The following is a 23,856-nucleotide window of genomic DNA, read 5'->3' on the forward strand; positions in this document are numbered from 1 at the left end:
ACTTTTATTTTTTTTTTTTTTTCCCAGAGCAGTAAAAGCTAGGTTAAGTTTACATTCTCCAAAAATCTCATAAGGAAAACCTTCTAATCCAAGATGACCATTACTGGAAGTCACTTCCCCTAAAATTTGAGTCCCCTAAAATTTGAGTCCTTTAATATTTTATTAACTTTAAATGTTCTCCATGGTCTTCCCATTCTGAACTCATCTCATCCCCAAAAGACACCAACAGCAGGCATAAGCTGCTTCCACAGAGGAGGCCAATTTGCATTAGAAAGGGCAGCTGTGCCTCAGGAGCCTCACAGACAAGGACTCTACTATGACATTAACAGGTGTCTTTCAATGTGACTGCAACACAGAAAGCTGGAACACTTGTCTTCCTTCCCCTAACAGGTGTTTTCACATTAGTTTCGAACACATTAGTTTCTTATTAAGTAGGCTCCTACTTAATAAGAAGTAGATTCTAGAGAAATGCCTGCTTGGTAACATTCTGTAAAGACTGTTCTATCAAGAATTTGGTTTAAAATGACCTAATGTTATTAGGAGTGGCATTTCAGACTGTTAGTATACCCAAAGAAGCTTGAAATGACATACAAGACTATGTTTTTTTGTAACTACTGAAGATTACAAAGCAGCAGGCGAAGCACAATGACATCTTCGTAGAGCTTTTTCAGTAATTTACTGTACCCCAGCTAGCATGCAGTTATAAAAGTCACAGTGGTTAAGCTTGACAATATAAAGTCTTACAGACTTGCAATATTCTCTTGCTGTGAAGGAACAAATGCCATAAAAAGCTTCAAGATACTTATTTTTCCTTGCAAACACCAACTATTATGCAGCAGAGCATGAGATTTTACATACAAAATGTAACTACCTGAGCCCCATCTGGCACCCTGATGATAAAGCATAACCCATTTGTCCACAATTTAGCAGATGAAGGGAGGGCTATTAAGACAGGTGATATCTATTATAATCATCTCGTAGATGATGCAGAGACATTCACCTTCCTTGCCGGAAATCACATCACTGAGCTGACAGAGGAAACTCTCATTGCATATCACTTAATACGAGATCCATATCAGCCAAAGACAGCATGGAAACTTACCAAGTCAGGGACAGCTTGTTACTTGCTCAGTGATTCCCAGTCTGTCACCCCTCCTAAATAACATGACAGACATTTATTTTATCAGAGCCTCAACTCAGGAGAAATTTCATGCCAGTAGCAAAATTAGGCATCCCTTGGAGACGTACTCATTTTGCAAACTTCCCAAGTTACATGCTTTCTTTCTAGAATCAGCAAACTGACAAACTTTGGAGAATAACTTTGGAGATTCGGGATAACTATGGCTAATTTCATTCCCTTGAAATTGGCCTACATTTTGTAGAAATGGGGAAGATGATATCTTTGAGATATTAATGAAGGGCTATTTTTCTCCAAATTTTCACATATCTTTTCACATTTTCCCCATTCAACCAGCAGCATACACTGCTTCAGGAAAAAGGTGACATCACCACAGAGAATATGAGTCAAACACATGTCTTGAGTTTTAAAGAAAAGACCAAGGCTAAAGAGAAAGGATCTGGAGGAACATATGAACAGTGAGTGTGTAAGCATTTTTCTGCCAGGTGAGAAAGAGATCTTTCTCTAGATCAGGGGAAGGGGACAGGGTCAGAGGGCAGGTAAAAAAATTAGGAACTGCTGAGCCCTTGAAAATAGTTGCTGTGCTGTCAGGTCCAGAAAGGCAACTAAAAAGAGAACTCTGAGATGGGTAGGAAGGTCTGAGAGGAAGAGACCTGTGCTCTCCCTCCAAAGTAGGGCTTAAAGGATTGCAGAACACCCACATTTTCTTATGTCCAGCAAGGGTAAGGAGCTGCAAAAAACTCTCCAAGGGGCGTGTAAACAGATGGGCCTAAGAGAGCTCTAGAATCTCCGGTACCCCAGGAAGGCGTGGGAAGCAGCAGAATGAGATGACATCGTGCAGTCAACAGCCATCTCAGTGAGGGCCAGTCAGCTGGTAGAACTGGAAACCTTTGCAGTAGAGACAACGGTCCTTTCCTTTCTGATTTAACTATTAACATTCATTACAGGTAACTAGTAAATACCTACTACACGACTACAGTGTGGTGCGCACTGAGGAGTTAAGGTCTCTGCTTTTGTGTCTACTGGGAAAGATAGACAACAGGTAAATGTGCATGAATGTGTGTATATATCATGTATGGTTGTGTTTTTCAAAACTTCCAATTCCGATGAATGCTGTGAAGTTGAGGTAAGTATGTCTGAGGCCCTTCTGCTTTCAGAACTGTGACCCTGATGTGATCAGCAGCTACTGTACCCACTTCGCCTAAGTCACGGGAAATTTTCATTTCAACTTAAACGAGTAACTTTTTGGCTTTGGATTTTGCTTTTGTGTGTGTGTGTGTGTGTGTGTGTGTTTATCATTTGCCTGTTTTACAAAGAGAGATTATCAAATATAATCAGGAGTTTTAAGATTTTTCATCCCTCTAGGAAGGGAGGAATTATTTTTATCTGCCTTTCTTAAATGGGAAGGTCTCTTTTTTCTAATTTACAAGGAAATAGTTTCATTATAGAAAAATTTGAAAACACAACATAAGGAAAATATTACCCACAATCCAACATAGAGACCATCAGAATTAACATTTCTGTGTATTTCCTTACAATCTTTTTGCTACATGTATTTAATAGTAGAGACCAAACAGCTTACACAATTTGCTTACTGCTGTTTTCATGAGACATTATGGTAGCAGACACTTGTCATTTGTGGCTGCCCACTTTAGACAGCTTCCTTACATTGTGGCAGATCCCTGGGCTGTGAGTCTTGCCTCCACTGGAGAGAGAAAAACAGACAAACCAACCCTATGACTCCCAGCCTCCCTTGAGCTTGGGTGCTGATGTGTGACCTAGGTTCTGTCAGTCAGCTGCATCCAGCCAACACTCTGACGTGAGTGTGAGCTGCATCAAGAAACAACGCGGCACAGGGTCTCCATTTTGCAAATACACGTATCATCAGAAACAGCATAGCCCTGAGCTCAAGGGCAGTAGGTCACTTCATTGGTGATGTTCTGCCCTCTAGCCTGCTCCCCCAGCCCTCCCACCACTGCTGTGAACTATCTGTGTTCTATAACAAATCCTTTTCTGCTTAAACTGGCAAAGGGTGGCTGCTCTTACCTGCACCTGGGAGTGCTGACCAATGCAATTATGCATCACAGAAGTACTTTCAGGTGTTACCACAAATCACTGTAAACACTTTGGGGCAATGAAAGCCAAACCTCCAAAGGTCTGGCTCATTTGGTTCGTTTTTATTTCCACCTTAGACTCTTCTAATGCATTTAAGGCTGCGGTAATTCTTTCTCCATTTACAGATAGATAGAAATTGATGGTGGAAAACATCCTGTTTTAAAGTTATTTCATCTCTTTTAATATGATATATAACTTTCAAAAGTAAAGGAGCATGAAAAAGATATATAATGGCAGAGAGTAATGTTTATTCAAAAGTTGGCACATTGATAAAAATAATGGAAAAGCCAGGAACTAAAGGTACCTAAAGGAATAGCTGGTGGGGAGAAAAAAAAGAGTAGAGGTTAGTAGCAAGTATACTACAGATGGAGTTTCATTTTATTTCTGTTGTTTTCCCTTCCCTTGGTAAAACAAAAGTATTATTTTTGTCTGTGTCACATTAAAAGACAAAATTATTTTATGGGTTATCACCATACGCCATAATATGCACTGCCTTTTGTTTTTAACAATTAAACTCGTAGACCTAGCTCATTCGGGGTTAGAACTCTCTAATTCATCTTGTCCATTCTACATACCCCTGATCACAAACATGTAGCAGAGTCTTTGGACACAGCACGGGTTAAAAGGGCATCATGGTGCAGTGCAGGGATGGCAAACTGTAGGTGCCCATGGCAGACATCAGCAACTGGGGAACAAACTGCCAAAGACTTTGAGAAAGGAAATCTCACCTTTCTGTTACTTTACCGTCTATTAACTATCTTCTGTGTGACAAATACCATGCCATGTGCTGGAGATACAAAGATGAAAAAGATAAAACTCCTGCTCTCCAAGAGAGCTCAGTCCCATGGGGAGGCCAACAAGTATATAAATAGTTGGACAACTTCATGATAAATGATAAATAGAGCTGGGGGTGGGCAGTGAGGATTCCTAACCTTTCTTTGAGGAGAGAAGAAAAGGCAAAATCTACGGACTAGAGTTTCAGGATGTTCACTTTTGCAAATGCAAACTGCTTTACACTTGCTACATTGCCTTTTCCCTGGGTGGATCTCAAGCAGCAAAATAAATGAATTCATCATTCTTTACTATTTGCCCTGTAAATCAATATAAGAGTGTCTAATATCCAATAGAAGAGTGTCTGTATTTGTATTACCTGAATAGACTATGAAAGCTAATCAGCATATGACTCTTTAAAAAAACTAGTTAATACATTATATTATATATTACAATATTTTATATATGGTGTATTTTTCCTTAAACACATACATACACATACACAAAATCACACTATACATTATGGAATGTGGAATTAAAATGTTACAGGGAAGAGGAGTATTTTTTAAGAGATACGTAAAACTGTCAGGTTCATAAACCTCTCCTTCCTTCCTTGTTTTCTTTCTTCCTTCCTCTCCACCTGTTTATTCCCCATTTTTTCCAAAAAAAATATTGAAGCTTTACATAGCAAGATCTTTAAAATCAGGGTTAGAAACCCTCCCATTAAGCCATGCTTTGCTCTGGAAGACTCTCTTCATTTGGGTCCCCTAGAAAGAAACCTTGAGACAAGGATTTGAATGCAAGTAGTAATTTGGGAAGTAATAGGAAAGTGGGGAAGTGAGACCGGAGGGGAAGGAAGCCATGAAAGGGTATATCATCAAGACAGTTACCACTGAGAGCAACTGGAGCTTAATTCTAAGAAACTCTGGGAGCTAGCGTAGAACATTAACCTCAGAGTTCTCCTGCACAAAGGGTGAGGAGTGATGGGGCTGGGATATTAATCTGCCAGTTCCCACTGTCCACTGGCTAAAACTGCTCCCTGGAAGTATTAATTCCTCCACTCTTCTCCCTAGGCAGAGGACAGGAAATCCTAGTGGCTGGAAAGAGCACTCAGGCAGAATTGCATGGCAGGCAGCTGGAGGCTGAGTCCATGCATAAGAAAATGTTAAGTGCCCAGGGGATACAGGCAGGACCCCAACACTGTCTTCCACAGGATAAAAATAAAGGAAATTCCTCTCATTTTTAATTCTGGCCTGGTTTCCCTATACTCCTGAAGATGGCTAGTATATAAAGATTCCTAGACAAAGTAAAATAAAGTGGCTTGAATATTCAGTAATGAAATTGCAAACAAATTATAACCTATAGACAAATTCCATTTACTATGCTTTTCAAGACTGATTTTGTTTACAAATATTTTAGCAGCATGTAAGAGTATCACATACAGATAACAGGCAAATAATTAATAATACAGCTAATAAAGAACAAAAAAGAATAAAATTATTTCAGATATTTTTGTTTGGCAAACATGCTATTTCTGGCTGCTGTCTAGATTATATTTCCATCTGTGGTTACAACTTTCATGCAGTGTTTCAATGCTGGTACTGTAAGAAATCATTGTAAGTTGCCTTTTAGCTTTAAGGAGCAGAGAGGATAAACAAAAATTTTAGGAGTAGGTGGTTTGAAGACAAATATTGCATGAATAAAAAATATTTAATCACCACTATGTGAATTCTATGAGTTTTCCCATCTGTATAAATAAGCAAAATAGAAATGACTTGAGCGCATGTCTCAAGGCTGGCAATAGTGCTGGTGCTCCCTGGAGTTCTCTGCAGAGAATCTCCTGTGTTAATGCAAGAATAGAGCTGGCATCCAAATGGACCATGTCCTGCATTTCCCTAGAGGGCTTCTTGGAAGTGACGTGGAGAGAAGATAAAATGTCTGACTGCTCTGTTGTACAAAGCCCCTCCCCAAGCACATGACCAAAGAGTTGTTAGCCAAGCCAAACAAAAATGCATGAGTGCATGCTAATTAACTGGGGAGCAACAAAAGTCTGCATTTGTTCAGGCAGTGTTGGAAAAGCTTGTGCATTTGTGCACTCACAACGTGACAGTCATGTCCTCCCCCTACCCCCATTTCTAAATCACAGCCGCTATAAAAGCTTCTGGGGCTGTCTCCTAGAAGACTGAAGAAAAAATTGCCCATCCCTCTTCTTTTACCTACAATATGAGTGGATTCCCTTCATGGAGGAGACAGCTTTCTGGAACTTCTTTTGTTTACTTCTCTAAAATTCTCTTTACCACCAAGGATGCCCTGGGTCAATTCTAACTTCCCTTTTAAAATCATATGTAACTCCTCCTTGTCCCTGTCTTTCTCCCCTACACCCTGAGACAAATGGTCAAGCAATTCTATTTTTCTTATTTATACAGATGGGCAAAGTCATTGGATATTGTGGCTTAATTATTGTGAGAAACACTGATGACTGCCTACCCCACACAAAGTCATCCCCCAACACCCCTAACATAATATGTTCTGGAAAGGAGGATCCTCTCCCTAGTTCCTGCGGTGAATCATAATTGGTCTGGAAAAGATGTTCCTCACTGACAAAAAGAGATGTATGAGAGGAAACTCTTCTTTCATCCGCCTCTGCATGTGATCATCTGCTTGTGACTCCTTGAACTATGGTAGCCAGCTGGAGTCATGAAGTAAGCCACCCTAACATGACTGGCAGAAGCATGGAGAGGTAAGACAGAAGGCACCAACGTCCCTGATGATGTTGCTGAGCCGCTGAATTAGTCACCCAGGAAGTGCTCTCTCTCCAGACTTCTTGTTAGGGGGTAAGAGTTTCTTATGGTTTAAGCCAATTCGATAGCATCAGCCATTTCCTGATACTAACACTTTGCTACAAGAAGTAAGAGGAGATGTTTAAAGAAGAGATTAGAAACAGAGGTAGAGAATGTAGTACAGTAAATATTCCACTATTTGTAAATGCTTAAGGTTATAAAATCCCAAATGATAAAGTTATTTAGGCATAGCTATGCTGTACAAAAAGATTAGAAGAAAGGTAAGCCCTTTGAGAACTGGGTTATGTCTTATTTACTTAGAAAGCAGTTAATGAGTCTCCTAATTTAAAACATGTATAACTTGGCTCTTTTCTATTTGAGCATTGATATGAATCTTTTAAAAATCATGACAAAATGAACTACAGTGAACGACACAGAAATGAACCCATTGTGACAAAAAAAACTGGGGATAAATGACTAAAATTGTTATTAGTACATTTCAAAACTAAAACAACATGATATTTGTTTAATTTGAAAACATAATTCAAAATTATTTTATATAAAAAATTTTAAGTTATTTAAAAACATCAGGATTCAAAATTATTAAAATTTCACCAGTGTTACACTTCTTCCTTTAGGTGATGATATAGAAGTAATAATAGCAAACAGAAGATAATCTAAAATGAGAGGCAAGAAAGAAAACAGTAAAGCAAGGGGAATGGATGATTCACCAATCAAAAAATATAAAGATTTTAAAATAAATACTGAGTTGAAAAAGACCAAGAAAAAAAGAATTCTTAAAATATTTGGTTTTCACTCTCTCTTGCCAAAAAAGAAAATAAAAGAAAGTACACTTTATGAACAGTAATAAATATACCTTTTCTATAGTTCTCTAGTGATAGGAGAGAAAAGGTACTAAAATGCAAGTTTATAAAATTTGCTTGCTAACATACGTGCTGGAATAGCTTTGATCTGGAAGCTGAATTACCAACAGAAGCTGATAATAACATTAGCATACACCAAAAAAATGGCAGATATTCCTACCTGGAAAAAAAGGTTTTGCTCCGATGTTTCACAATATCTCAGAGAAATGATAACACCCATTGTAATGCTGTGGCCCAAGAGAAGCACAAAGCTACCCAATTTTCTTAATGTGTTCCCCATCTTCAGCTTCTTTTCCAGTTTTGAAATGGATTTTATGTATTTGTAGAATTTTAAAGCTGGACAAGACCTTCTGAAAGCAGATAATCAAAGCACCTCAACCAATTGAAGTCCTGGGACATTAAACAATTAATCCAAGGTCACGAAGCAAGTTACAATGGAGCCACCATTTACCTCTTGAAGGAGGAAACAGACCATCAATTCTGAAGAATGGACTTTTGTCTCCAGATTTAATGGTTTTCCCTTTCTGCTGTTAGTATAGAGATCTTCCGTGTCTAATGAGTAAGACAGTCTAAAATTTTTCATTTTTCAAAGAACAAAACTCCTGATACCTGCTTTCTTCCCTTCCTTAGCACTTAAGTAAAAGAAAAAATCAAAACAAAATCTTGTCGTTGTGATTGGAATAATAGTTTTGCTTTCAATGAGGCACTAATGACTCTATGTCTGTTCTTCATTATCATTTGAGAGTTACAGAAATCACATGGAAGCCAGGAATATTGACGGAAGCCAGGAATATTGCCAATTATAGCGCCACAGATTGGGAGGTTTGGGAAAAGACATCATACAGAAGAGGGAGGCAGCGTTTCTCAGGACTTACTCTCCCAACAAGGTGGTGAAGTCTACATTTTGAGGTTGTTCTAAGTACCACAACCCTGCAGGTATAATTTTGTGTTTGAGAGCCAGTCTTTTTAAAAGTTCAACTGAGCAAAATTCATTTGATTTTAAATTGTTAAACAATGGAAAAGTAGTAATATGTCTTAAAAACAAAAATAAATATTGATAACATAAGACTCTAGGCAGCAAATCACTCATTCACTCCCTTACGCTTTGAAAAGTTCTGAGCTTATAGCAAAGATTCTACTTATGAAGGCAAGGAAATTAAGGAGCATAACAATATTAATAAGGATATTAAAAAATTACCACAGATAATTTGGTTAGCTTCTGTTACAATTATTATATGCTCCAAATTTAAAATCAGTGTTAGGCTAATATTCAAAACGCAATATTCAAATGAATAATTCATTCCAGGTTTGTATTTTGAACATTACAGAAAAATACAAGAATTGCAGATTTCAGTGAGATAATCAGATGACCATAAAATCAAGATACAGAAACAAATTGAGTTTTAAGAAGCAACAAAAGCTGATTAGCTCCATTTCCTTGACTAGGTAAAAATGAGAAAAGATAAACACTGTTTAAAGTAAAATTAAATTATGATCTAGGCAAGAAGTTGTTTAATAAAATAAAAATAAAAAATAAAAAAATCTAGAGTTTTAATGATATAAATTTCCTGAACCTTATTAATAACAGTAGTAGATTGGCTGTCTTAACAGTAAGATAGCCAAAATAGCAAAAGTTTGTAATTCTAAATTTCAGTCTCTATTTCATCATCATGGCAAGTGTAATATGCGGGCTTGAGCTACAACTTTCTGACTATAGGACAAAGCAAGTTGTTACTGTATTTAAGTTTGAGATGGAAGCGAAGAAAACGAAACCCTGTATAAGCATACTTCCCTTAGAGGGTCTAAATAACTGATTCTGGGTCTTTCATTTTTGCTGAGTTATGCTTATACCCAAATAAAAGTCTATTTTTGTACACCTAAAAGTCAGGGCTTAACCTACCAAGAGAGCTCAAAGTAGAATCTACTACTAGGAAGGATCTAGTTTCCCTGAACGACAGCTTATGGATTTAGTCATTGATTTGTAACAGACACAAAGTCACCATGGACTGTGTAAGAGGAGGGGGAGACAGGGAGAGAGACATGGCTCACCTGTCTTTGATTACACAGGCTTCCTTTTCTGGAGACAGGAGGGTGGAGGGGAGCCTGGCTAAATAAAGTGCCTTGGACGCTTAGCACTTGCTGCAGTCACAGAGATGCTTTGTGGTTTCGCCCGCCTGCTCAGGTTGTCTACAGGAGCTCGGCAGCAGAGACATCCTCCTCAGGTCATAATGTTGAGTAAGGGACACTAAAAGAAAAAGAGGCTTGAGCATGGTTTTCTGTGAGCTTTGTTTCTAGAGATTCTGGAATTTGAGGATAAATCAAAATGTTTTCATGTTAATATGATCAAAGGAAAATATTATTAGAATCAAAAAGTGTCATAATAAGTCTCAAAGAAGGGACACAGCGTCTTAGAGCAGTGCTTCTTGAATTTTTTTGTGCACACAAATCACCACAGGATCTGTTCAAATTCTGCTTCTGGTTCAGCAGCTCTACAGTGGGGCCTAAGAGCCTACATTTCTCAGGTCCCAGGTGATGGCTGCAGCTGCTTGTCCAGGGACCATACTTTGAGCAGCAAGGTTGAGAGCAGGTAGGGGTCCAGAAGACTGCCAGGGCTAAAAGTGTTGAAGAGCCCCAGTGTTTCTCTAGAGGCTTGGGGCAGAGGGTGGATTTGAAGAGCAGACCAACAGACAGGGAATGTGTCCCCCTCTACTCCCCAATCTACTCACCCCTCCCTCCTTCCCAGCAACCTTGAAATCTCATTTGAAAACAAAGAACTGGGAACAGCTGCTAGTCCAGCTCCATCACCTTACAGATGAGAACACTGGAACTCAGAGAGGCTGCAAGAGTGGATTACATGCCCTCCTGAGGATATTCCACAGCCAACACTGATGTGACCCCAAAACCGTCCGTTTTAAAATACTATGAAGGAAACCTTCCTTACATTTTAACCCAAATTATTTAAACTATAGTTTGCACTGGTTTCTTCTTGTTCTGTTCCCAGTAATGATAAAGTACAGCTGCCCAATGACCCTTTGAACATTTCTTATTACATAATTTATTACCTTAATGTATTTATACTCAGCCTCATTTCACAGACAATTTGACATAACTTATATAATACAACAAAAAATTAAGAACAGCAAGCACAGAACACAAATAGGGAAAAGAACACAAATATGCTGGCCAGAAATTATTGCTATGATTGAGCTTCAAATTTAATTCCAAACTTCTTGAAAGGTATTTTTATTATCACTATTAATACTATTGCTGTTATTGATGGTAATGTAATAGATACAATTCTTGCCTATTACAAGGGGTATTTCAATCTTTAGATCCTGAGTGTCATAAGCTAGTTTTAATTTTAGTCACATAACAGTGAAGATGTTTCCCAACGAGAACATCAGTGGTTCTATTAAATAAAATTCATTCAGAAACAAAATTCCAACTTACATATGAAATAATGCACTTTGATGTCTAACAAGAAAAGCTTCTCAACTATTACCTTAATTCCAGTTTCTAAATTCAGTACACATGTACGGGGCACCTGATCTGTGGAACGTACTTTACTTGTCACAGGCACAGCCTGTGCCTTCAGGGACTTTGCAATCCAGTGGGAGAGCACAGACAAATAACTAAAAGCTATAAGAAACCGTCATGCACCTTAAAAGGATGAAATCAATATTCTAAAGAGGTAATCAAAGACCAAGATATGAGATAATCATAAGAAAACCTCTACCCACTAAAATAGTGATACTGGTGATGATTATGGCAATAGTAAGTGCTATACGTGAGACAGTTATTTGGCACCATGTACTGTGCTAGGAAATTATTAAAATCCTCTTGAAATAAAGAAACTAAGATACAGAGAGATTCAGACACAGAGTCTGTTAAGTGACAAACCACACTCAATAATAATGAAACTGGGATCCCACTTGTAAATCCTCTTTTTTTTTTTTTTGAGACAAGTCTCGCTCTGTTGCCCAGGCTAGAGTGTGGTGGTGTGATCTTGGCTTACTGCAACCTCTGCCTCCTGAGTTCAAGTGATTCCTGCCTCACCCTCCCAAACAGCTGGGATTACAAGCATGCGCCAACATGCCTGGTTAATTTTTGTATTTATTTATTTTTAGTAGATATGGAGTTTTACCATGTTGGCAAGGCTGGTCTTGAACTTCTAACCTCAAGTGAACAGCCTGCCTTGGCCTCTCAAAGTTCTGGGATTACAGGCATGAGCCACCGCACCTGGCCCCCACTTCCAAATCCTGGGCATCTCACTATCACACCACTATGGGATGCTGCCTTCTGAGTTTATGATGTCAAAGTCCAATGAGCTTCACACCAAGAACACACCTCAAAAATACATCTCTGCACAAGGTTGATAGTCTGAATAATCTGGAAAAAAGGGGAGAGGCGACTTCCTGCCCTCCCCATCCCCAAGGCCCATGTTCCAATTTTATGAAAAGTATTTTCAAAATTGTACAGCAATAATCCTGACACAAATTGCTGGCAATATTGAAGAACTCATGATTAAATAGGTGGCTTGTGAAAGTTTAAAATATAAAGCAGCGGCCAGCAGGAGCCCACATGGGCTTATGGAGAACATGCCAAATTAACCTGATTTCTTTCTGTGGAGGGTTGATTGGTAGATCACAGAGAAGCAATTAGTTGTGGTATATTATGACTTCAGCCCATCTGATAAAACCATGTTAACATGTCAAAGAGAAGAGTCTGTTATATCCTTTTCATGTGGGAGAAATGCAGTCTTCATGTGGATTCATGGCTCGTCGAACAAGTAGACCAAATATGCTGGAGTCTTGTGTCTCAGGTCATTTTTCACCTGGTACTTCCTAATGCCATTGAGATCCCTAACAGTATCCTCACCTACATTTTATTAATGACTTGGACGAAAATCTAAAAAGATACATTTACCAAGTTTGTAGAAGACACAAAGCCAGACAGCATAATCAACAGACATAAGGGAAAGTGAACTTTTCAAAATGATTAAAGAAGCTGAAACATGAGCTGGAAATCAACAAAACTAAATTTTGCAAACTAAAATCTGAAGTTTATAGTTAGAGTCAGGAGAATCAAATCCTCAAATCTAAGATGAGTGACACCTGGCTTAAGAGCAGAATGGCTCATCTATAAAAACTCTGGGGAGAGTGTGTGGGAAGGGGAATACTTCTTCCCCCATCACCCCAATTCAATATGAAACAGTATGTGGCTGCTAAAAGAGCCAATATTCCAGGCTGATTTTGAAATGTATGAAAGATTTTAGTATCATTACACTTGGTTCCATCATATCCCTGGTGTTCAGGCCTCATTTCAAGGGGAATATTGTCACCAAAGTTAGTTCAAGGAATGATTTTAAGATGTTGAGAGGTCTTAAAACCAACTTATCCAAGGAAGAGTCAGAGAAACAAGGAGATCGACAGAGCTAATGTATTTCAAGGAATAACTTGTGAAAATGTGCTAGGAACGTTTTCCTTGTCATTCATTTAAGACTTAAAACCATATAGAGTCATCCTTATTTTCCCCATTTTACAGAGAAGAAAACTGAGACTGGTAGTCTAGGTAATTGTCCAAAGTAAGTGGAAAGACTGAGATATAAATACAGGAGGTCTGACTTTAAGACCAAAGCTCTTTCTACTCATTATTAATGTAATCTTTAGCCAGCGTTTAAATTTCAACAATAACAAGAGAAATCAGACTAGCAAGGGCATGATAACTATGTTGTAAAGTTCCTTCCTGTATATGCCCAGGTTTTCATGCCTTTGTGCCTTCACTTATGCTGTTTCTGCTGTCTGGGACACTCTGTCTCTACCCTTTCTCGGCCAGATTTATATTCATTCTGTAAGTTTGGCTCCAGTGTTCACTCTTCCAGAATGTCTTCTCTACTCTATAAAAATAGAATAAGTGCATCTCCATCTAGCATGCCCTGCAAGGGGTTGAAAATGCCTATTTACATTCTTGTTTGCCTGACTGGTCCATAAGCTCTTTGAAGGCAAGAGCCTTCATGTCCATGAAGATCACATGTTCAATTTAGTTTTTATTTTTTGTTCCCAACAGTTTTATTGAGACATAATTCACGTACCATTAAATTCACTCTTTTCGAGTGTACAATTCAGTAGTTTTTAGTATATACCCAGAGGTCTGCAACCATCAACACTGTCTAATTTTAGAACACTTTTATTATCCTTATTATGGATTGAATTGTGTTCCCCTAAAATTCATATGTTGGTGTCAACCCCCAGTGCCTCAGAATGTAACTGTATTTGGAGATAAGGTCTTGATAGAGTCGATTAAGTTAAAATTAGGCCAGCAGAGTGGGCCCTAATCCTATATGAGTGTTGTCCTTATAAGGAGAGGGAGAGACCACGGACACACTTGCACAAACGCAGAAAGGTCGTGTGAAAACAGAGCAAAGAGGTGGCCATCTACAAGCCAAGGAGAGCAGCCTCAGGAAAAAACCACCCTGCTGGCACCTTAATCTTGGACTTTCGGCCTCCAGAACAGTGAGAAAATAGATTTCTGTTATTCAAACCACCTAGTCTGTGGCATTTCATTATGGCAGCCCTGGAAAACTAACACAGTCCCCAAAGAAATCCCTTATCTATCAGCAGTCACTACCCATCTCCACTCTCCATAGCCCCTGGCAACCACTTTTCTTCCTGTGGGTTTGACTGCTTGATATTTCATATAAATTGAATCATAGAATATGTAGTCTTTTGTTACTTCTTTCACTTAGCATATTGTTTTCAAGATTTATCCACACTGTAGCATGTATCAGTATTTCATGGCTTCTCATGGTTAAATAATATTCTATGGTATGGATATACCACTTTTTGTTTATCCATTTATCAGCTGATGGACATTTGGGTTGCTTCACCTTTTGGTTATTAAGAATAATGCTGCTGTAAACATTTGTGTACAAGGTTTTGTGTGGATATATGTTTTTATGTCTTTTGGGTATATACCTAGGAATGGAATTGTTAGATCATATGGTAATTTTACATTTGTAGTAAATTTTCTGGCTGCTGAGTTACTCTATGATTTCCTCAAGCTCAAGGATAATCATTTTTTCAAATACTACTTTTATGTCACTCTCTTGCTAAAGATCTTACAGCTTTTATATTCCCCATCAGACAAAACTTATTAAGCCTCAAGTTTAAGGTATTCTATCAGCTGGACCCTATCTGGACTATTAATCATTACTCTCAAACCTGACCCATCTACCTCCTCTATTCATGATCCTATCTCTGTATCATTTTTCTTGCTTCTAGTCCCTACTCTGTCCCCTTCCTGTCTATCACATCTGAGAAAAGGACAGATGCCCTCCAAGAGTTGTATTGTATTCACAACTCAGAATTCAGGGCATAGAGAAGATGGTCCTGGAATGAACAATAATTGGCTGAATTAATATCTTAATTAACCACAGAGTAAGGGGCTTGGGTTAGATGACATAAAAACTCCATTCAGGCTAGATGTGGTGGCTAACAACTGTAATCCTAGCACTTTGTGAAGCCAACGCAGAAGAATTGCTTAAGTCCAGGAGCTTGAGACCAGCCTGGGCAACATAGTGAGACCCCCTCTCTATAAAAAGTAAAAAAATTAGCTGGGGATGTTGACACGTGGCTGTAATCCCAGCTACTTGGGAGGCTGAGGCAGGAGGACTGCTTAACCCTAGGAGTTTGAGACTGCAGTGAGCAATGATTGTGCCACTACACTCTAGCCTGGGCAACAGCAAAAGTCTGTCTCTTAAAAAACAATAATGATTTTTTAAAACTTCATTCATACCTAAGATTCTCTGATTCTGTTGACAGATTATCTTCATCAGCTGGGCCCACCCTGCCCTGAGATCCCTTTACTTCCATTTCTCTTGCCTACCTTTAAGTAGTTGATTACAGTGAATGCCTAAGTCTCCTACTACAGCATTAGTGGGGACAGGTTGGAGCCTGGAACTGGCCAGAATAGAGGAGATGATGTGGTGGTCCCTTTCCTCCTTGACAGTCAGAGCTGTGGAGTCACATCTCTACTAGCACCACGACTTGTTTAATCAGGCTGTGGTGCTAAATCTCTAAAACACGATGCTGAGTGCAAGAAGCCAGATGAAAACAGTGCATACCATATGGTTCTATGTATTTCAAATGCTAGAAAAGACTTACCTATAGTGACAGAAGCATATCAGTGTTTGCCTGGGTTTGGGGTAGAGGAGGATTAGAAAGAGCACAAGGGAATTTTTTGAGGGTGTAGAAATGTTCTATGTTTTATTTCTGGTGGTGGTTACCACAGTGTGTAAATTTGTCAAAACTATTAGAAATGTGCACTTCAAATGGGTACCTTTTATTGTCTATAAATTATTCTTCAATGAAGTTGGTTTATTTAAAAGTTAGGCTACAGTAATGAGAGGGTAGCAGAGGAGAGAAAGGCTGCAAAGGCATTTTTAGTCTTTAACCTGGAAGGTTCTCTGGTTCAGATCACAAGGTTGAGTACCTTTTATGGTGATCAGAGCTCCAGAGATAACAGGAGCTGCCATGTACATCTATTCCCAAGTTACACAGCAATATGAAAATTACTCCACAACACCGTAGTTACACTGCTACACACACATTCTGTCACCCTAAATTGTGTTCCTTGGTATGGGGAATGTTGTTGCCTAACAAGTTTTGTGTGCCTTAGCTCTTCCCCTAAAATGTAAACTCCTAGAAGAGGGTTTTGGTTTTTTGTTTGTTGGTTTTTTGTTTTGTTTTACTTTTTTACTTGCTCTTTGGTGCCTAGTGTTACCAAGGCCCATTGACTTCATTCGTTATCAACTCAGTTATCTTTTGATTGAACATGGTGTATGTTACAGTCTGATCCCCTGGACTAAGAATTGGGTGCTGATGACATCAAGAATCAGGGGCCTCAAGAAGGCCACTGTGGTGGTAGCAGAGGCAGCAAGATGGAGTTCCTGGGCAGCAGTACCATGGGGCCCAGCACCAGTGATGGCAGGGAGGTTGTCCCCAGTCTGGCCCTCCAGAAATCCCTGGTGAATCTGTGACCCACCCATTAAATTTATAATAAATTCCTTTTGAGCTCCGGTCAATAGAAATCTTGTTTTCTCTTTCTCAGAGAAAAGCAAGAGTAGGGAAATCAAACAGAGGTAGGAAAAATGTACACACTGTCCTTGAGAAGAGACCTGGTCATTTTAGATATAGCCAATACCAAGATACATTATTTGATCATAAGGCAGAATAAAAAATTAGATGGGGTCTACCAGGTGTAGAAATAGCATAACATCTCCAGAAAGACTACATCCTGCCCTACCTGCCCTACTTTCTACCCAATGCAAGACTTCCTTCTGTGGCAGATGGGCCAGCTAAACTCAACTTGACATCACTTAATGAGGCCATGTCCTCCTGACTGTGATTCTTGTCTGCTAGTCCCACTTCTGCAGCCTAGAACAGCATAGATCATGCTTACCTTTGAATACACTGCAGCTCTTCAGATATTTAAAAAATCTTTAGTTAAGGCGATGGTACTCAAACTTCGGAGTGAAACAGTACCCCCACGATCTTGTTCAAATGTAGATCCCTAGGCCAAAGCATGGAAACTTTGATCTATAGTAGGTTTCAGCTGGGTTCTAGGAGCTGTAGGTGATTCTGCTACAAGTGATTTATGACTTTCATTTTGAGTCCCTACAGTATGCCCAGTTCTGGATGGGGGACTGGGGATATAAAAACAAACAGAAATAGACAGTTCTCCAAGATATACACATGGCCAATAAGCACATTAAAAATTACTCAGCTTCTTTAGCTATCAGGGATATGCACATCAAAACCACGAGACCACTTTACACATACTACATACTAGGAAAGCTAGAATCAAAAGGACAAATTATAAGTATCAGTGAGGATGCAGAGAAATTAAAACCCTCATACACTGCTGGAGGGAATGCAAAATGGTACAGCCACTTTGGAAAACAATCTGGGCAAAGAGAAGACAGTCACATGTGATACTGTTTACCAGTCTTCAGAATTAGGAATGATATCTACCCAAGAAAAGGATACTTTCCATTTGCTTTACTAAATTTTGGACACTGCCTAGATACTGAAGTGGAAATTCCTTTTAGATCTCTGAAAATATGAGACGAAAAACACGGATGAAAGATCAAAGCTACAGATGTAAGCTTAGGAGCACTTGCTCTCAGGTAATAGGAAAACTTGGGAAAGGAAGTAGAGTGAATGTGAGACACACCTACACTTGAACCATCATCCTTCACCCCAGAGAATGTTTTGCCAGATAAACTTGGAATGTATTATTAGAAGGCTAAATTGCCTTGATGAAAAAAGCAACCAGAGCCAGTTAAGGGCAAGACCAAGCATATTTTCTCTCACTAAAATTGGCCTCCAATACCTTTATGTTTAAAACTCCATGTGAGGTTATACAGATCTGCTCAAATGAGATAACTTCACCCTTGCTCATTGTCTTTAGACTCGTAGAGCCAAAACAGTTCAATTATTCTGATTGCTACTGAACTACGCCATACATCTGTCGTTTAACAGGGGCTGCTTTAACTGCCCTCCCTCCCCATAATATCCATAATATTCTGTGTTCGAGGCCATAGAATTGGCATGGTACCTGTGCAGTCACATAGGACCCAGTGCTTAAAAGAGTCTCACACTTGGATTAATGCTCTGTTATCACTGGCTTGAAATTCTTAATAATTTTTTAACAAGGGACTATGCATTTTTCACTTTGTACTAGGCCCCACAAATTATGTAGCTGGTCCTGTCTGTGTTAGTCAAGCATAAAACCTATTTACAATGGACTCTTGCTAAACTAACCAATATCATTCTTGGTCACTGGATCAACTTTCCTTTTACATATTCCATTAAGTGGGGCAGGGCTCAGTTCTGTCAACCCTCTATGTGTCTGTCAATACAGTAAGTTCTCTGAAAGTGATGCAAGATGTTGGTTACAGATGGGGAAGTCAAGGCGGCTACAGAAACACTTAAAAGAACTAAAACATCATCTGTCAATGCAAATGGGAGTCAATTGTGTGCATACTTTGATACAAGTCCATTAAATGCATATATTTCACCCTATGTGAATGGATCTTAATTTGGCTTCTTGAAAAGGCTATATGGAATAATTAAATGCACATATCTGCACATTGAAAGGGCATCAGTGAATGGTATGCCTCTGATGGGACTTTCATTACATGTTCAAAATCAGGTTTTATTTGTTATGGGTTACATTTCTAAAGTTCAGGAAAATATGAATATTAAGTCATAACAGTTTTACAGTAACATCAAAATGTATGTAAAACACAAAAATTAATGTACATATTTCCTCTTTATAACAACTTTATTGAGATGTAATTTATATACCAAAAACCCTGCACATTTAATGTATACAATTTGATGGGTTTGGGCATATGCATACACCATGCTACTATTACCATATACAATTTCTTTCTGTATTTGATTCTCCAGCTCCAGATAAAAGTACCTCAAAATAAAATTCATAGTAGTTTTGATTAGCTAAAACATATTTTCAGGGGAACCAAGAAGACTAGTACTTCTCCATAACATAATTTCAAATGTATTTTCATTGTTCATTAAGGGTTCTCCTGAAACAGAGATCAGTTATACCTTGTATAAAAATGTTTTTAATCTTTCTTTTGAAGCCTCCTGATAGTACTACTATAAAACCAAATGAAAAGATGCTTTTGAAGTACTTAGTTTTTTCAAAAGAAAAGTTACACTACTGTTAACATAGAAAATGGAAATTCTTTGGAATAAAAGCATTATTAGCTTTACGAAATTTTACTTCCATTTGGGCCAGTCACCTCTCCTCAGTTAACCTCAGTTGTAACCAGGGATAATTCCTGTTTCCCAGACAGACTTGTTTGTGAGGATGGGAGAGCTAATAGGTATGATCATCTCAGCAGCTAAAATTAGGGCTGATATCCCTCTCTTGTCTATACTGCAGTATGAATCTCTTAAGGGAACTGTGATATCTTGAGGCATAAAGAGATGAAGATAAGTCAATGGGTTGTATCTACATAAAATACAATGACATGCAATATCTAGATATTATACCCAGAGCTTTCTTTTAGTCCTCAGCCTAAAGGGGAGATTCCTCAATGTCCAAGCAGCTCTAATCTGGGGCTGGTATTGCTCTCTCTAAAATTGGAAGCCCAGGACAGGAGGGTTTGCCCCTGTGGCTGCATCCCTATAGACATAGAGGGCATATGCTTTGACTCCCTTTGTTATCTTCTCTCAAGGCAGAAATGGCAGGCCCTTGATGACATAACTGTACATCAGGATGCACAGAGCCAGTTTCTCTTTGTTCTCCACTAGAACCATAGAGAACAAGCTGGCAATGATTTCTGACCAACAGGAATATGACTCACAGGGAGTTTCAAACATTGCATGTTTCTCTCACTACAACATGTAGCATATATTCTGGAAGAAGGCACTCTGATCTTGGGGTAACACACTTAAGAATAAACAGTAGTCACTGAACATCAGAACCATCAGCTCCCCAGGAGAAACCATTAATGAGAGTGTCTGGATGCTTTTAGGCCCCAAATGGATGATTTCCCTGAGGACCTTCATATCTAACCGTGATAAGGGAAAAACACAGTGAGTTTGCTGACCTCTGCTAAAGGAACAAAATATCTTCAGGCACTGAATGAAGCTGAAATCTGGAAAACACAGCCTCTCTGAAAACACCTAACTCCTAGCATAGGCAAGGAGACCATGTCTACAAGGGGAGGGATGGGGGCAACCATCTAGATCTCTCTATTCCAATCCCATAGCACCCATTCATCCCAGTGTGAAATCTCTTCAGCAGAGCAGAAACACACAATGAGGCAGAGACAGACCGAACCAGCCCAGAGACCTAAAAGTGAAAGTCTTCACTGATCTCAAGGCAGTAAAATGAAGCCCTTCGGAAGAAAACCCCAAGTGCCATTTCTCCCCACCCTCATTCATGCCTTACTCCCCTGTAAAATGGTTCCAACTCTCCAGAAAAAGGGAACTGATTAACACACAGTATACTTGGTCTCTTTGCACTATTGCCCAAACGTAGAAACATAAACATACGTAAGAAAACTGTATCCTTCTGCTACTGGAAAAACAAGAGCTTTAGTGGTAAATTTTGCTCCAAAATCTCTTCCAATGATCTTTTGTTTTGGGTGTTCCTGTCAGACTAAATATTTACTGCTTAAACAAACATAATATGAACTACCAACTAGCATTTACCAGACACACATTCAACACTCCTTATCCTCTTTCCTTGTTTTATTTTTATTTCATGATGATTATTATTTTTAAAGACAGGGTCTCACTCTGCTGCTCAGGGTGGAGTGCAGTGGTGCAATCATAGCTTGCTGTAACCTCAAACTTCTGGGCTCAAGTGATCCTTTCACCTCAGCCTCCCCAGTAGCTAGGACTACAGGCATATGCCAGCACATCCTGATTTTGTTTTTGGTAGAGATGGGGTCCTACTATGTTGCCCAGGCTGGTCGCAAACTCCTGGCCTCAAACAATCCTCCCATATCAGCCTCCCAAAGTTCTAAGAATACAGGAGTGAGCCACCATACCTGGCCCCTGATTTATTTTTATCTATAGTCTTTAATCACATTTTAGTATATTATATATTTGTATTTATTGTCTATTTCCTTCCAAAGCCTCACTAGACTGTCCCCTCCCTGAGAACTGAGACTTTGTTTTGTTCACTGCCTGAAACAGTGCCTGACATTGTCAGCATTCTATCCATTGACCAAAGACTGAATGAAGACATTCATGCTGTAGATTACTTATAGTAAACACTACTTTCTAATTTTTACAGACTAAATGATTCTATTGCATTAAGCACTTGGCTGATAGAAACTGCATCTCTATTTTTTACTACAGGACCTGAAGAGATAGGTCTTCAAATCAAAGTGACCCCCTTCCTGCCTGAGGAACACAGCAAGACATCAAGGCTCTCCTGCCCCAGGGGTGCCATGGTCCAGACAGTTTATTAAGACATCAGCCTTGCTTGCCTGAGGCTAGTCCTTCTGCTACATCTGGAAAGAAAGGTGAAGCAAGCTCGCCCTTGGATCAGAAAAAAGGAAAAAGCAGGGTGAAAAAACTGCCCAACTGTACCTTAGAAGAGTAATTTCAAACCTTGGTTTCACCAACTAAGGTACAACCATCAACCTAAATGATAAACCCCTCCCTTGGCCATCTTCAGCAATTCCACATCTATCGGGTGCATTTTTTATTTAGAGACAGGCTGTCACTCAGGCTGGAGTGCAATGGCGCGATCTAGGCTCACTGCAACCTCCACATCCCAGGCTCAAACGATCCACCCACCTCAGTCTCCCAAGTAGCTGAGACTACAGGCATGCACCACTATGCCTGGCTAATTTTTTTTATTTTTGTAGAGACAGGGTTTCACTATAATGGCCAGGCTGGTCTCCACCTCCTGGGCTCAAGCAATCCACCTACCTCAGCCTCCCAAAATGCTGGGATTACAGGCATGAGCCATGGTTCCCCTCCATCATCAGGTAAGTTGAGATATCCTTCACTGGAAGAACCTCCACTCCCTGCAGTTCCTCTAGATTTATCAACTGCATCAGGACTTATGTCTCTTTTGCTCAGGCCTGCAGATTCATGCGGGACTTCAAATGTTGACTTTCTTTTTTTTCTTTTTTTTTGAGACAAGGTCTGGCTCTGTCACCCAGGCCAGAATGGCACGATCTCAGCTCACTGCAACCTCTGCCTCACAAGCTTAATCCTCCCACCTCAGCCCCCAGAGTAGCTGGGACCACACCCGGCTAATTTTTGTATATTTTGTACACATGGGGTTTCGCCACGTTGCCCAGGCTGGTCTCCAACCCCTGGATTCAACCGATCCACCAGCCTTGGCCTCCCAAACTGCTGGGATTACAGGCATGTGCCACCCTGCCTGGACAAATGTTGACTCTTAATAAGAGCTCTAAACCGGGTTACAGCCTCTGTCCCTAAGATACACTGACAGCTTGGAAAGATGTTCACCACAACTTTAAATGTGTGTCCCATTTCTGGGCCACCCCAAGTCTAATACACTAGGAATTAAAATTTATAATAATCTTGTCAGTTGTGTAATCTTACATTGTATTGCATTTTGGTATGTTAATTTTTTATCAAATGTAAATATTTAAAGTGTATCCCATTTTTGTTGTCCTGTGTTACACAGTCTTATAGTTAAATAGGCCTCAAAAGAATGGAAGTGGCTCAGATCCCTCTCAACTTCTAAGAGACCCTGATCTCTCTCATCCCATTGGCCCTTCTAATAGAGTTACTGGCATTCACATCCTATTTTCAGCCCAAATGTCAGTTCCTGGAGTACAAAGGCTGTGGCTGTTTCAGATGCTTGATGAATGACTGAAACTGCTCTTTGCCATTCTCATGGACACTGGAGAGTTAAGTTTGGTTAAACTGACAGCTTTTTCTTTTCAAAAAGAAAGAATACACATATACCTTTGTGTACACACAAGCTAGGAAACATCAAACTAATACATGGACGGCAAATAAAACCAGATCTAGCTCATGCCAGTTACAATGATCTGTGAAGATAAGAAGATTTCTTCAGATTTAGTTCTCAGCCAATTTGTGCTTTTCCTAGGGAGAAATTAAAAGTTTGTTAAATACCTATGTTTAGCCTTTTATTAATTTAGCCAGTGAAATTAAAGTACTGGTAGACTGTAATTAAATGAAGACATTTTGGACCTTGAATTAATGCTGCCATTGGAAATGTTGACATGTCTTAATAGTTGATCTACATGTTACATTACCACCATCTACTGTTCATAATGGTCAATTTTTAAATAGTGACTTTTATTCTTATTTCCCTCAGTGAATCTTTTGTAAATTTAAATATCACATATACTTGTGACCACTAATTTCAATACGGGGCCCATGGTATCCAACATGGGTAGTATTTCCCAATTTGGGCTCCTTGGTACACTAACGCTAATAACAGTGTCCCTGGGGGTGGGGTGGGGGAGGGGAGAGGAGTTCGGTAGTGAAATGTTTTGGAAATGCTGCTTGCTACATCCAGGCTTAAAAAGTCACAATTTTACCCCAGCAAATTTAAGGATCTGAGGAGTTCTTCAGTAAAGAAACTGGTTCAATGTTGTGGTCCAAGCTTG

The 23,856-nt window shown here is 39.3% G+C and overlaps 1 protein-coding gene across 9 annotated transcripts in view; it reads right to left on the reverse strand.

Moving 5' to 3' along the window:
* Nucleotides 1-23,856, reverse strand: part of NEK11 (NIMA related kinase 11) — a 318,233-nt gene that overhangs the window by 267,321 nt on the left and 27,056 nt on the right. The window contains exons 2-3 of one of the 9 annotated variants that reach the window (XM_017862324.1): nt 17,148-17,258; nt 9,738-9,933 (exon numbers count right to left, since the gene is read on the reverse strand). The exons of 7 other annotated variants lie outside the window; for them this stretch is intronic. The gene's annotated coding sequence lies outside the window, so the exon portion shown is untranslated. The remainder of the gene's footprint in view (nt 1-9,737; nt 9,934-17,147; nt 17,259-23,856) is intronic. One more of the 9 variants, XM_017862323.1, reaches the window with a different exon arrangement.

This window comes from Rhinopithecus bieti, unplaced genomic scaffold (genome assembly GCF_001698545.2).
Source record: "Rhinopithecus bieti isolate Rb0 unplaced genomic scaffold, ASM169854v2 scaffold_62793, whole genome shotgun sequence".
Classification (NCBI taxonomy): Eukaryota; Metazoa; Chordata; class Mammalia; order Primates; family Cercopithecidae; genus Rhinopithecus; species Rhinopithecus bieti.